The sequence below is a fragment of the Dysidea avara genome, chromosome 5, assembly GCF_963678975.1.
Source record: "Dysidea avara chromosome 5, odDysAvar1.4, whole genome shotgun sequence".
NCBI lineage: Eukaryota > Metazoa > Porifera > Demospongiae > Dictyoceratida > Dysideidae > Dysidea > Dysidea avara.
Genome location: NC_089276.1, coordinates 23,790,742 through 23,802,538, shown reverse-complemented (window position 1 = coordinate 23,802,538; position 11,797 = coordinate 23,790,742). Strand labels below are relative to the sequence as shown.

Here is an 11,797-nt window from a genome sequence, read left to right as displayed (position 1 = left end):
CTTAAATTCTAACCTGACTTGTTTTTTGAACTTGAATTTTTCAATAAGGCAGTTCATTAAAACTTCATACAGTGCTAGATATTATACAATTGTATCACCAGTGCACCGTGTAATGGAAAGGCATTGTAGTTAGCACTCACACAGACACAGACACAATGCACGAAAAAGTAAATCATAACCTTTGGCTACCACTAATGCACTCATGGGACACCTGCAGCTGTGTGCTATACTCACTAGTACTGCAGGTACTAGGAGTCAGAGCAGGAAAATCTTCCAGGTTCTTAAAAAAAAAAAACACACACACACACACACAAGCAGCATTTGCCTAGCATAAGTATGATATGCCTAACTGTACAGTGAACCAGCACTAGGACACCTGTGCACCTTTTTTACCTTGAAAAGGACTAGTAGGCTGTATCACGTCTTAAAGATAAAGGTGTGGGTACCTGAAGTTCTACCTGATGCATTACCCACTAAGTAAAACATGTACAGTTGGGAATTATCTTGCTTCCCATAAACACATGCACACATGCACAAACAAAACATGATGCAAACTTCAACAATAAACTCTTGATTAAGCAATTCAGGTAGAACTTTGTGTAACTCACCTTCACCATCTCCTATGCATGGGATATCGCCCAACTCCAGGAGGAACTTGACACTTGGGCACCTGACTATATTGCACAGGTAGTGGCTCAGTCAACAGACATGTAAAGCTGATCAATTGTGTGATACATGTGCAGCTGTTCTTTTGCTATGTGTGTGTAATAGTGAATCAAATGTGCATGTATATTGAAAGCATTCCACACACACCAATTTCTACCTTCCCTGATTAATGTTTCTAATAAATCAGAAAAGTATTACTTTTATATACATGTGAAAGGCATGCTACACAAAATTTACTACCATGTTTTGACATTAACTTGCAGAGTCACATATTGTGTTGGACAGTTTCATTGAATGAAATATGTGAGCTTTGTGGAGAACCAAACCATGATGGTTTTATATACAGGTAATAAGGTTAATGTGACTAGTCACTAGTGTATGCACTGCCGATTGCGATAAAAAAAAAACCATCTTAGGGCAAAGGGTGCTAAGATTCATGGAATCGAGTACAGAATTAATGCAGTTATTCAAATAAGAAGGGACTCAGCAGTAGATGGTTTCAAATATGCTTATATTGAAGTTTTATACATCTACGAAAGTCACAAGATTTTCTTGACTAATGTAATTGATGTCATAGAGATAAATCCACACATGAAGTCAATTAAAATTGCGATAACAATGGAAAAAGTTTTATGCACGTTCACAGATTTATTCTGTGAAGGAGTACTTCATTGCAAAGAACATAATGGTGATACGTACATTATAGAAAAGTATAATAGTTATGAATAATCAGGAGCATTAAATCAGTATTATTGTATACACTGTAGTGTAGCTACCCACTGGTGGTCACAAGTGTTAGTTTGATTTTGAATGATGTACAATTCACTGGTAACATGATAAATTTGGAGCATAATGCTGTTGAATCATCACGGATGTACGTACTTTGATTTTTGATCACTATAACTTTGCTTTCCTAATTCTCAAACATATAATACATACACAGTGGTAGATCTAGAAATTTAACTGGGAGGGGGTTTCTGTCCATCTTTTTAAATGTTGAAGCAAAAAATGTCTTACTAACTTGAATCAGTTTCTCTCAGGTTCACCTTATAAATAATCAGTCAATTGGCAACCTATCTGGATCCGCCACTGGTAACCCATCTGCTCCATTAATTGTTTGCAGTGTGTACACTTTTTCAAAAAGGGGCTTTGATCAAAACCAATACAACCGCCCTTCAGTCACCACTAATATATCTCTATTTAAAAGGACATACTGTCAGTCTGAATTGGAAATGGACCATACAGATAGTACATTTAAAAAATTATTTTAGTTATGCAGAAAAGTGTTACATTATCTCTCAAACCCAGGCTTCTGCTACTATGAAATTTAGCTCTGGTGCAATTCCCTGTAAAATTGAATGTGCATAAGTATACTACATGGCTATTTATACTCACTCTTCTTGGCTGTCTTTCTAGTATCACCAGCAAACGACGAATAATACAAGCTCAACTTAAAATGCATGTCGCAATTACAATAAATATCGATGCTATCATCACTACTGTCATTATGTCATTTGTAGTTTCCCTTGAGGGACCACATTATGTGAAGTTTGGCAACAAGGAGATCATTCTGTAAAAATAATGTAAATACAATAAACATAGTAAGATAGCAAGATAGCATAATTATGAGCTAAAACCCTTATTGAAAACTGGATTACATATCTACTAACTTTAACGTTTGCAAATGTGACAAAATTTTAGTAATGGCAGGTTTGAGTTTGTGAAAATTTAATTTTAAGCTGTGTAAAGCATTTGGTTCTTTAGTTCAGCTAAAAGTCAGAGGAAGACATGAATTAAACACTGCTTTAATATCATGCTGAGTACTCTATAAGTAAGCAGTGGCGGATCTAGGATTTTTAAAAGGGGGTTTCTGAAAGTTAGTATAACTGAATAAGATATCTGATGATATTTCTCTGGAAGATTTTAGAAGCTCTGAGATCAGATTTTAGGTTATTTTTAGTTAGCAATTACAATAAATTCAATGCTTTAAACTGTAAATACTATAGCTAACTATAGGGAAAATATGGTGACTACAAGCTGTGCTCTATTAAAGTAGTTACTTGACTGCTCTATTAGAGTATCTCGATCGTTTTTAATGCAGTGGGAGATGAAAAATGAAGTGTTGCTGAGCAGAGTACAATATAAGGAAAAAATATTGCTCTGACAAAATGGCCAATCAAAACTGAATTTGGTTGGCCATTCAAAGAATTGCATGGTCATAAGGTGGAAGCAACTCTGTGGGTGTGCGAAGCACACCCTGCGCAGTGCGAAGCACAAGCTTTCTAGGGGGGTCTGGGGGCATGCCCCCCCAGGAAATTTTTAGAAATGAAGCACTCTGAGATAGAATATGAGACCATTTTAAACTATTTATAATCATATTTGATGCACACGTTTTTACATAATTATTATTTGCATTTTGTCAGTAGTTTAACTATGAAGTTTGTATCTATGTGATGTTTTACAAATTTAATTATGTATTGCAATAATTATATTGATAATTTACAATCAGATGTATAGAGTCAGTAAGTACTAAGTACTGTCACAATGCAGTGTATAAACTGTTATATACAGGATTTAAATAATAAAATCATGAATGATATTGTTAAAAATTTGAAAAAATGATTTAATTTATACAGTTTGCAGTAGAAGTCTGTCACTCTTTAATCATCATCCACATCAATAACTTCAAGGTTAAGACCATGAGATGCAGTTTCTGATGGAGGATCTATCCAGTCATCCCAACAGTCAAGCAGGCTTTTAGAAGCCACAGACTCGCTATCAGACTCGGAGGTAGTGGAATCAGAGTCACAAACAATCACAGAACTAGTAGCAAGAGATGACGAGCTGCAAGAAACAGAGGCAGTTGATCGTGTCTTGTGCTTCTTATATGGCTTTCTAGCATTCTGATTAGGGCGCCTTGTCTTGTCGTTCCACCATAGATCGATTGCCTCGTTTGGATCAAACTCAGAAAGTGGCAAATTAGCTGAAGAAATACTGAGAAGGTCATCAAGAGTATCATTGGTTAACAAAGATCTTTTTTTGCCCTTAATAACATTCATTTGAGAAAAGACTCTCTCAACCACTCCATTAGACACAGGCAAAGAAAACAGCAGCTCAATTAAATTAAGGACATTGACCCAAGCTGAAGAATCTGGAGAATGAAAAACTCTCCACCAAACAGCTCTATAGTCTAACGTGGACAAAGAAATGTATGTGGTGGCATAGTGCAGTACTGATTCAAACTCTGCATGGATCTCATCCATGTCAGTGTTGGCCTTTTCCAAAGGGACTCGGAAATGATCTGCTAGCCTATCAATCGCCCCAAAATCCTCACTCTCATCAACCACCTTTTGCCAACCCTGTGTAGCCAGGACAAAGATGATATCCCTAAGCAGATCTAGATCAGTCCACATAAGCCTGGACTTGATGCAGTCGCTGACCTTAGAACAGTACAAACTAGCATGTCTCATAAAGTAGGATTTGGCTGCATCAAACTGCTTTAATGTTTGGGCCTGGTACATTATGCTATCACCATCTGCAGTACACTTACTAATGGTTGATGCAAATGTTGGCCACTGATCTACAGGTAAAGAATTCAATTTCTCAATCTCTTTAATAGAGCGCAACAAGCTAGACAGAGCTGCAAGGATATCTAAGTGGTCATACTGCATTACTTTTGACAAAATAACACAGGGAGAAAGGACATCCACAAATACAGCACATCCTAATATGTACTTGGCATTTACCCATTTGTTGTAATAGCCTTTCAGTTTAGATCTGTCGACACTTTTGACAGAAGAGTCTTCTGACAAGGCTGCTAAATGACTGGTATAAGCTGCATATTTGGAAAGTATCCTTTTCATCGCATTCCACTTATGAGCCACCCAACGTGAGCCGCTTGCTCTAATGGGCTTCATCCCACCATCTTCAGGGTCTAAGGCTAAACACTGTGTTAACTCTGAACAAATTTCCTTAAGCTCTCGACACTTCTTTGGGGAATTTTCATAAATCAAGTATAGCCTTAGGAGCATATCATCTACTAGGTCAAATGCAGTACACTTTAAGGCATCCCTAACAGCTAACTCTAGCCTATGAGCCATACACCATGACCAAAACACCCAAGGGAGCTGTCTCTCCACCAGTCCCTTCAACCCAGCACCAGCAACATTAACTGCTGCTTGATCAGTTCCCACCCCAACTAGTGCACTGCATTCTTCCACAGTGATATCTCGAATGCCCATGATCTTCTGCATTGCATCCTGAAGAAGATCAAAAAGGCCTTGTGCTGTAGTCGAGGATGGCCGGCTAATGCTAAAGTAACTTATTGTTGTGCTTACCTTTTCATCTGCGCCTTCTGGGTTGAACCACACAGCCATAATCAACTCGTTTTCTATGTTGCCACTATCAGTAGAACCATCTAAAAGAATGGAAAAGAACTTACATTTCTTCAGTTGGCCTATAACTTTCATGCGTTGTGCTTCTGTAATATAGTGTGTAAAGTCTTTTGAAGCTGTTTCAGTTGTGTAGGCCCTCCCAACATTGACTCCATGGCGTGTCTCCAATTCACAGATACCCGGATACTTACGGAAAGGTAGCTTTTCCTTGGCAATATAATAACTAATGTCGAACTTGACACGTAGCCTAGCCCTTTCTTCATCTCCCAGGGTATTCAAAGCAACAACTATGGGTGCATTAGCAGAGCTACTTACGCCTTGTGCTCTCTGGATTTCCTGATGAAGTAGCATCATTGCATGAACCTGCTGCTCGCTGTGGGCGTGGTCACGGATGTTGCTTGTGCGAATAGACTCGGCCCCAGTAATCCATCGATCGCTAAAATTTCTCTTACCTACAATTCTTGCTTGAAATTTCTTGCAGGTAGTACACTTCAGCTGTGTTACAACTCGAGTGCCAGCCTCAATGCACGTTTCGCATTCTAGCCAACTCAGCATTTTATGCTCACGATCGAAATCTCGCTTCCACTGTTTGAATGTTTGAAAACTCACCTTCCGTTTCTTGGTAGCAGTTCCGGATGCTGAATTAGTTGACCTTTTCATCGAACATGTGCAACAATAATTATTAATGTATTAAAATATTAACATACAACAATCACGTGACCTCTACCTCCAGTGCTCCAATGCTTCCTTCGCTGTGGACTTGGACTGTTACTTGGCAGTTGCATAGTGTGGAATGTTTTTGTTGCTATTGCACATTATTCGTAAGTTTTTTAGCGTGATTAAAGTTGTGCATTTCTTGCTCGGACAAATGGACCGAACGCCCAGTGTTTTACTCGGTCATCGTGGCTGGATGGTCGGAAAATGGCCGAGGGCCGACCGTTATATTGTACTCTGCTGAGGGTTTAATAGCTATAAATGGTGTTAGTTAAGTAACTACATGCATGCTACTGAAATACAGTGGAATATAGTCGTCTACTATGACAAACTGTCAGTACAACAATGTTTATGTATTTGTACTGCCACTGAGCTAAATTTAAAAGGGGATTTCTGTTGAAACCCCAGAAACCTGTCTAGATCCGCCACTGGTAAGGAAAAGTAATGTCTAATGTCTAGAGCATGTGAAGAATTGAGGCAATTGCTTGCAGTCTGTGTGATGCATTGATGCAGCAACATTGCCTTTTATTAACCCAAAAACTAACCAGCATTTCAAAGCATACTAGTAATAGTAAGGAAAAAATTTATGAGAGAAAAAGTTGACAAATTCAAAGTTGCATCAGTTTGATTTGACGAAGAACAAGAAATCATAGGTCTAAACAATTGTTTTTGGAACACTAGACAAATTTTTCTGATTTGTCAAATTTTAAAGTTGTATACTTGTCACAAATTTCCTTGCGTGAAATATCCAACAAAATACATCCGAAAGCATAAGTAAGTACCATTCTACATAAAGTTTTGTACTTGTGGTTATTGTACTGTTTCCATTTTACATAGACATCTTCACACTTGAGAACTGAAACCAAAAACAATCTCACCAATTTTACAAGCTGCTCTCAGCCTTTCTGAAGTTAACACTCAACTTATCAGCAACCCTCTGAACCCCCTCCCTGGATCTACCACTGGTATACCATTACTCCCACCCATCCAAGCTCTTGATTAGATACGATGTACACACTTTTTCAGAGGTGGTTTAAACACTGTGTTCTTGTCTGACACATTTGTCAGCACTATTTAAGCAGCAAGGGATACTAACACATCAGTTATAATGTACCAAACCACCACTCTCTGAGAGCAAATCCTTGTTCTCTTAAGGCTAGCTACATCTTTTTATATCACATTAATTTTACTTACATTAATGTAGCTAGCAACTTTGTCTTGATTCTTGATCTTTCTGCCATTACCACCATAATATGTCAAATTCTATAGTTTCAGGCATTAATTAGCACACTACATTGGCAACAATTAGGATCACAAAAGTTAAACACAGTACTGTGTTAATATTAACACAATACACTGTGTTAGACTTTACACTGTGGTGTGTTATCACAAACTCACAGATGAAGCACAGTGTATTATGTCAAATTTACACACTAGTTATTTCTGTGCATAGTTGCAACATGACCGATATGAATTCCTTTACCTGCTAGTGTGTATTCTGGTTACGTGACATTATTTTAACTGCATTTTGAAGTTGTGTGGGAACGACAGGAACAATGGGATTTTGCACTACATACCAATATATTTATGATGTCAAAATGGTATGCGTGTATAAAGCTATTATATTTGCTTGACTTAAATGTCCATTATAGTTACTCTCAAGAAACATGATTTACTGCATGAAGTTCTCACCAGTCTATAAAGATTTTGGTAAGCTGTCATGCTTACTTACATCTATTGTTACTACACGTTGTTCCATACAGTAGCTTGAAACAAATAACAAGCGGATGCCAGTCAATGTTGAAGTTATGAAGTGCCATTTGTATCAGAACCTTACTTAATATTATAGTAAGGTATTTATAAAGAGCATACCAAGGGTATATATAAATACCCAGGGTATTTACTGTATACCCAGGGTATTTGCTATATACCCAGGTTATTTACTATATACCCAGGGTATTTACTATATACCCAGGGTATTTACTATATACCCAGGTTATTATCATTATTATTATTATTATTGTTTACTGTGCAAAACCTCTTACAAAGAGTATATACAAGCACAGATAATAAATCAGCAAAATTAATTATGTGGTTAATTGATGTTCAGCTAGCCTTGCTTTGAATTGGTCTAAACTTGAACAGGTGATGAGGTTGTTGGGTAAGCTATTCCAAATCTTTATACTTGAAGGGAAGAATGAGTTAAGGTATGAGTTTACTCTTGTGTTTGGCTGTAACAGCCTCATTGAATGACCCCATAGAGAGTAGTTAGATGGAGCTGGTATGAGTATGGTATCAGCCGGTATATCTATTAATTGGTGCATGATCTTAAACATTGTGATCGCTTTCACCTGGTTTCTGCAGTGAGCAAGAGGTGGCCAATTCAAATTTTGCAACATGTTTGTGACACTTGCATATGAAGAATAATTATTATACACAAACCTCGCACATCGTCTTTGAACTGATTCAATAGCTAAGATATCCTTTTGTGTATAAGGGTCCCAGATCACACAGGCATACTCTAGGATTGGTTTAATAAGTGACTTGTAACAACTCACTTTGACCGAGATTGGGCAGCTATGAAGGTTACGTTGTAAAAATCCTTTGATACTGTTAGCTTTGTTAGTTATCTGTCTAATGTGCTCAGACCAGGATAGCTTCGAGTCAATAGTAAGACCTAGGTACTTGGTGTGCGTCACCTCCTGCACAACAGTGTCATACAAAGTGTAATGGTAAAATATAGGCTTTTTCTTGTATGTTATTCTGATGAATTCACATTTCTTAACATTAAATGTCATTTTCCATTTAATTGCCCATCTTTCTAAAATAGTTAGATCTTTCTGAAGTTGGTAACAGTCTTCTTTTGAGTTAATAGGGGTGGTGTACAGAATGACGTCATCTGCATATAATCTTACTGTCGATAATATGTTTTTTGGTAAATCTTGTATGTGGGGAACTTTAAGTGGGACAACTTTATACAAAGGAAGGGAATTGGAAAAAAACCCATGTACTGCACCAAAATCTCTATCAGGTATTGGATACATTACAGGTACATAGTGAATCACATTAAAGAGGTATTCTGAAATACAGAGGTATTTACTAAAATAAATACAAAACCTTCTCAGTACAAATATCACAGTACCTGTTTTGGTGTTATAAATCTGAAAGCTGATCTTAGAAGCACCACATGTGAACAAAAATTGGTTGACTATTGTAGCAGTGCAAAACAACTTTGTATCACTAGCTTCAGTAAACAAAATTCTCCGTTGCTTAAAGCCTAAAAGAGAAAAGTAAGCACAAACTTAACAACTGAATTGGTGAACTACAGATAACATTAACATACAGGAAACATCACTGGTACTTACTGTTTATGACATTCACTTCAAGCAAACATGTTGGCTGCCGCTTCACTGTAAATTAGTAATAAACACAACACAAAGAAATGGTTAAGCAATTATTGTACCTTCAGTAACATTCCAGTTAGCTGCACAGTATACGTAACTTGCTGACAGAGACAAAATAGTTCTTGGATATGAATACGTCTCCTCAGGATGTAACATAATAATGGCTACATCAGGACTGACTTCAAGCTTGCTCAAAAGAACTAGTAGCTGGAAGACACTGTGAAATAATCTGGAAAGGAAATAATCATAATATTAAATGTTGTTGGAATTTATTAGAAAAAAACAACAACACAAAGTTGAATGCATCATTATTGACAAGCATCTACTGAATGGAAACGCAATTATACATTTGCTACAGCTACGTGAAGTATTTTTGGCTCCATACAGAACATAGTGTACCTTTACTGGTGGATTTCAAAGTGGGTGTGGATCTATCAGCAGTTGATTTGGCATTTGACCAAAACTCTTTATCTGTTCCACAAGTGACTAAAAAGCACATACAAAGTCACAATGCATTAAATAATTTCACAGCTAACACATAGTTCATGTCTTGATAAAATAAGTGTACTAAAGTTTATTTTATAGGAATGGAAACTGGACCATTCTTAATTAAGTACCGCATAGCAGGATTTTCAATTTTTTTTTTTTTTTTTGCTGGTTGCCACCATCCAAAACTTTAAGGTGGACAATTTTCGCATCTTTAGGGTTGTATACAATCACTGGACTGGACTACTGGATTCAAGTATTTTCCCTTTTTTAACCAAATATTTGGGCACAGCTGACAGATTCTTGTAAGAAAATCTTGATATTTCCTGTACAAGGCATACATAAAATCTCTCACAAAAATCTCTCAGAATTGTGCTTACTGAATAAACACTATGGGTAGCTATGAGATTTCTGTGAAAGTTTCACACCTCTGTGCATAGCTGAGAGATTTTTTTGTGAGATATTTTAATACCTTCAGCACAAACATCTTACAATCTCTCACAATAAAATCTCTCAGAGTTACATTCATTGAGTAAACGCTACATGCACAGGTTTAACATGGCCCTGAGAGATTCTGAGAGATTTCTGAGAGAAAAGAATTTTCTATATATCACTCCTCTCAGCAGTATGTCTAATTCAAACTGGGAAGGAAGGCATCAGTTGGTTGAAAGTTGCAGATGGCTTGCAAAGAACATAGCTCATGTGGCATCTTGAGAAGTGACGATCACCGTGGAACTAAAGCTTCTCTACAGGTTCTTAAGCATGTTACTTTTAGTGACACTGTTTCTGTGAAGTTTTACGATTCTCCATATATTGATCGTCAATTTTGCTTACAAATGGATATAAATGTGACAGGTAGAAAGCATTGTGAAGAATTGCAAGGACCACTGAACAAGACAGAAAAGCTAATAGCTTCAAGCTTTCATGATCATTGGTGCTTTGATAGCAACAAAGGAATGGCTGATTCAACAGATATTCTTCGTTGGTTTAATGAAATGCTGACTAGAACAGGACACACTAAATGGAAAAAAACAGCAGACAATGGACCTATGTGCAGTGGAAGTTCAGCATTCCCAACACTGAAGCTAAAGTTTGGATGCTAAAAAAACTTGCAGAATAATTATTTTATGTACTAAACTTTAAACTTTACAAATTTAACTACCCTATCGCACTGTAAAATTTATGTACGTTGCTATGCACAGAAATGCATTTTGGTGTTGATATGTACACACTGTACATGTTTACAATTACAATAATATTGGAAATACAGTTATCTGGGACAAAAATGCTATTAGGGTAATTATTTTTTAATTTGTACATAAATACGTAACTTATAACTATCAGTATTTGGTGACCACAGTTTTGTTGATGGTACAGTGGAACCTCCCTTAATGGTCACCTGAGTTAGGCAACCACCTCTCTATAAAGGCCAAATATTTCTGGCCCGAAGGTGACCGCTTTAGACAGGTTTCACTGTATACAACAATTCCACTCGGGTTACTCGCGTAGAGTTGGGCTAATGGGTGTGACATGTATAGGGTCTTTCATACACTACTATATACTTGCTCTTTCACTAGTAAATACACTGATTTATGGATTCTAATATGTCCGATGTTAAAACATATGTTTTAGTTACTGTGCTGCTATAGTTTTCTAACATTGCCACAGTATAACAAACAGTTTGGCGCCATGGGGGAGGGGGGCACAGGCTTCCAACTAACTCACACATACGCTTTTCTGTCTGTTCAGGCAGCATTAAAACTCTATAAAATCCATATTTGGGCCATATGATTTGTAGCCACTAGTCTACCCCTATGTAAGTACAAGATATACTTTTTGCCTCAAGCTATATTAGTCTCTCTCCCATACCCAAAATATCTTGAAAATGCTATCTATAATAAACTGGCTACATTGCTTGTACAGATATGTAGATTGAAAACGCATCTGTTGTGATTACATAGTTAGAACTCATGGTGAGTTATTAGAATAATAATACCTTATCATTTTTATATGCATAAAAATAACCCCTTTAGCTCAAATCTATGTAAATACAGTACGATCAATGAAACCAAATACCACTCATGGTGTAGGTAAGGACTACTGCAAAACCTTTTCTTCAAAAAAAAAAAAAGC

At 36.9% G+C, this 11,797-nt stretch overlaps 1 long non-coding RNA gene across 3 annotated transcripts; it reads right to left on the bottom strand.

Moving 5' to 3' along the window:
- Positions 1-1,861: 1,861 nt before the first annotated feature.
- Positions 1,862-9,053, bottom strand: LOC136256618 (uncharacterized). Of its 3 annotated transcripts, XR_010701569.1 has the most exons (4): positions 8,917-9,047; positions 6,969-7,064; positions 2,062-2,236; positions 1,862-2,012 (listed from the first exon to the last, which is right to left on the bottom strand). It is a non-coding gene; the product is annotated as an uncharacterized lncRNA (long non-coding RNA). The 3 variants fall into 3 exon arrangements; XR_010701567.1 differs by lacking the exon at positions 6,969-7,064 and having other exon boundaries at positions 8,917-9,053; XR_010701568.1 differs by lacking the exon at positions 8,917-9,047 and having other exon boundaries at positions 6,969-7,386.
- Positions 9,054-11,797: the final 2,744 nt, after the last annotated feature.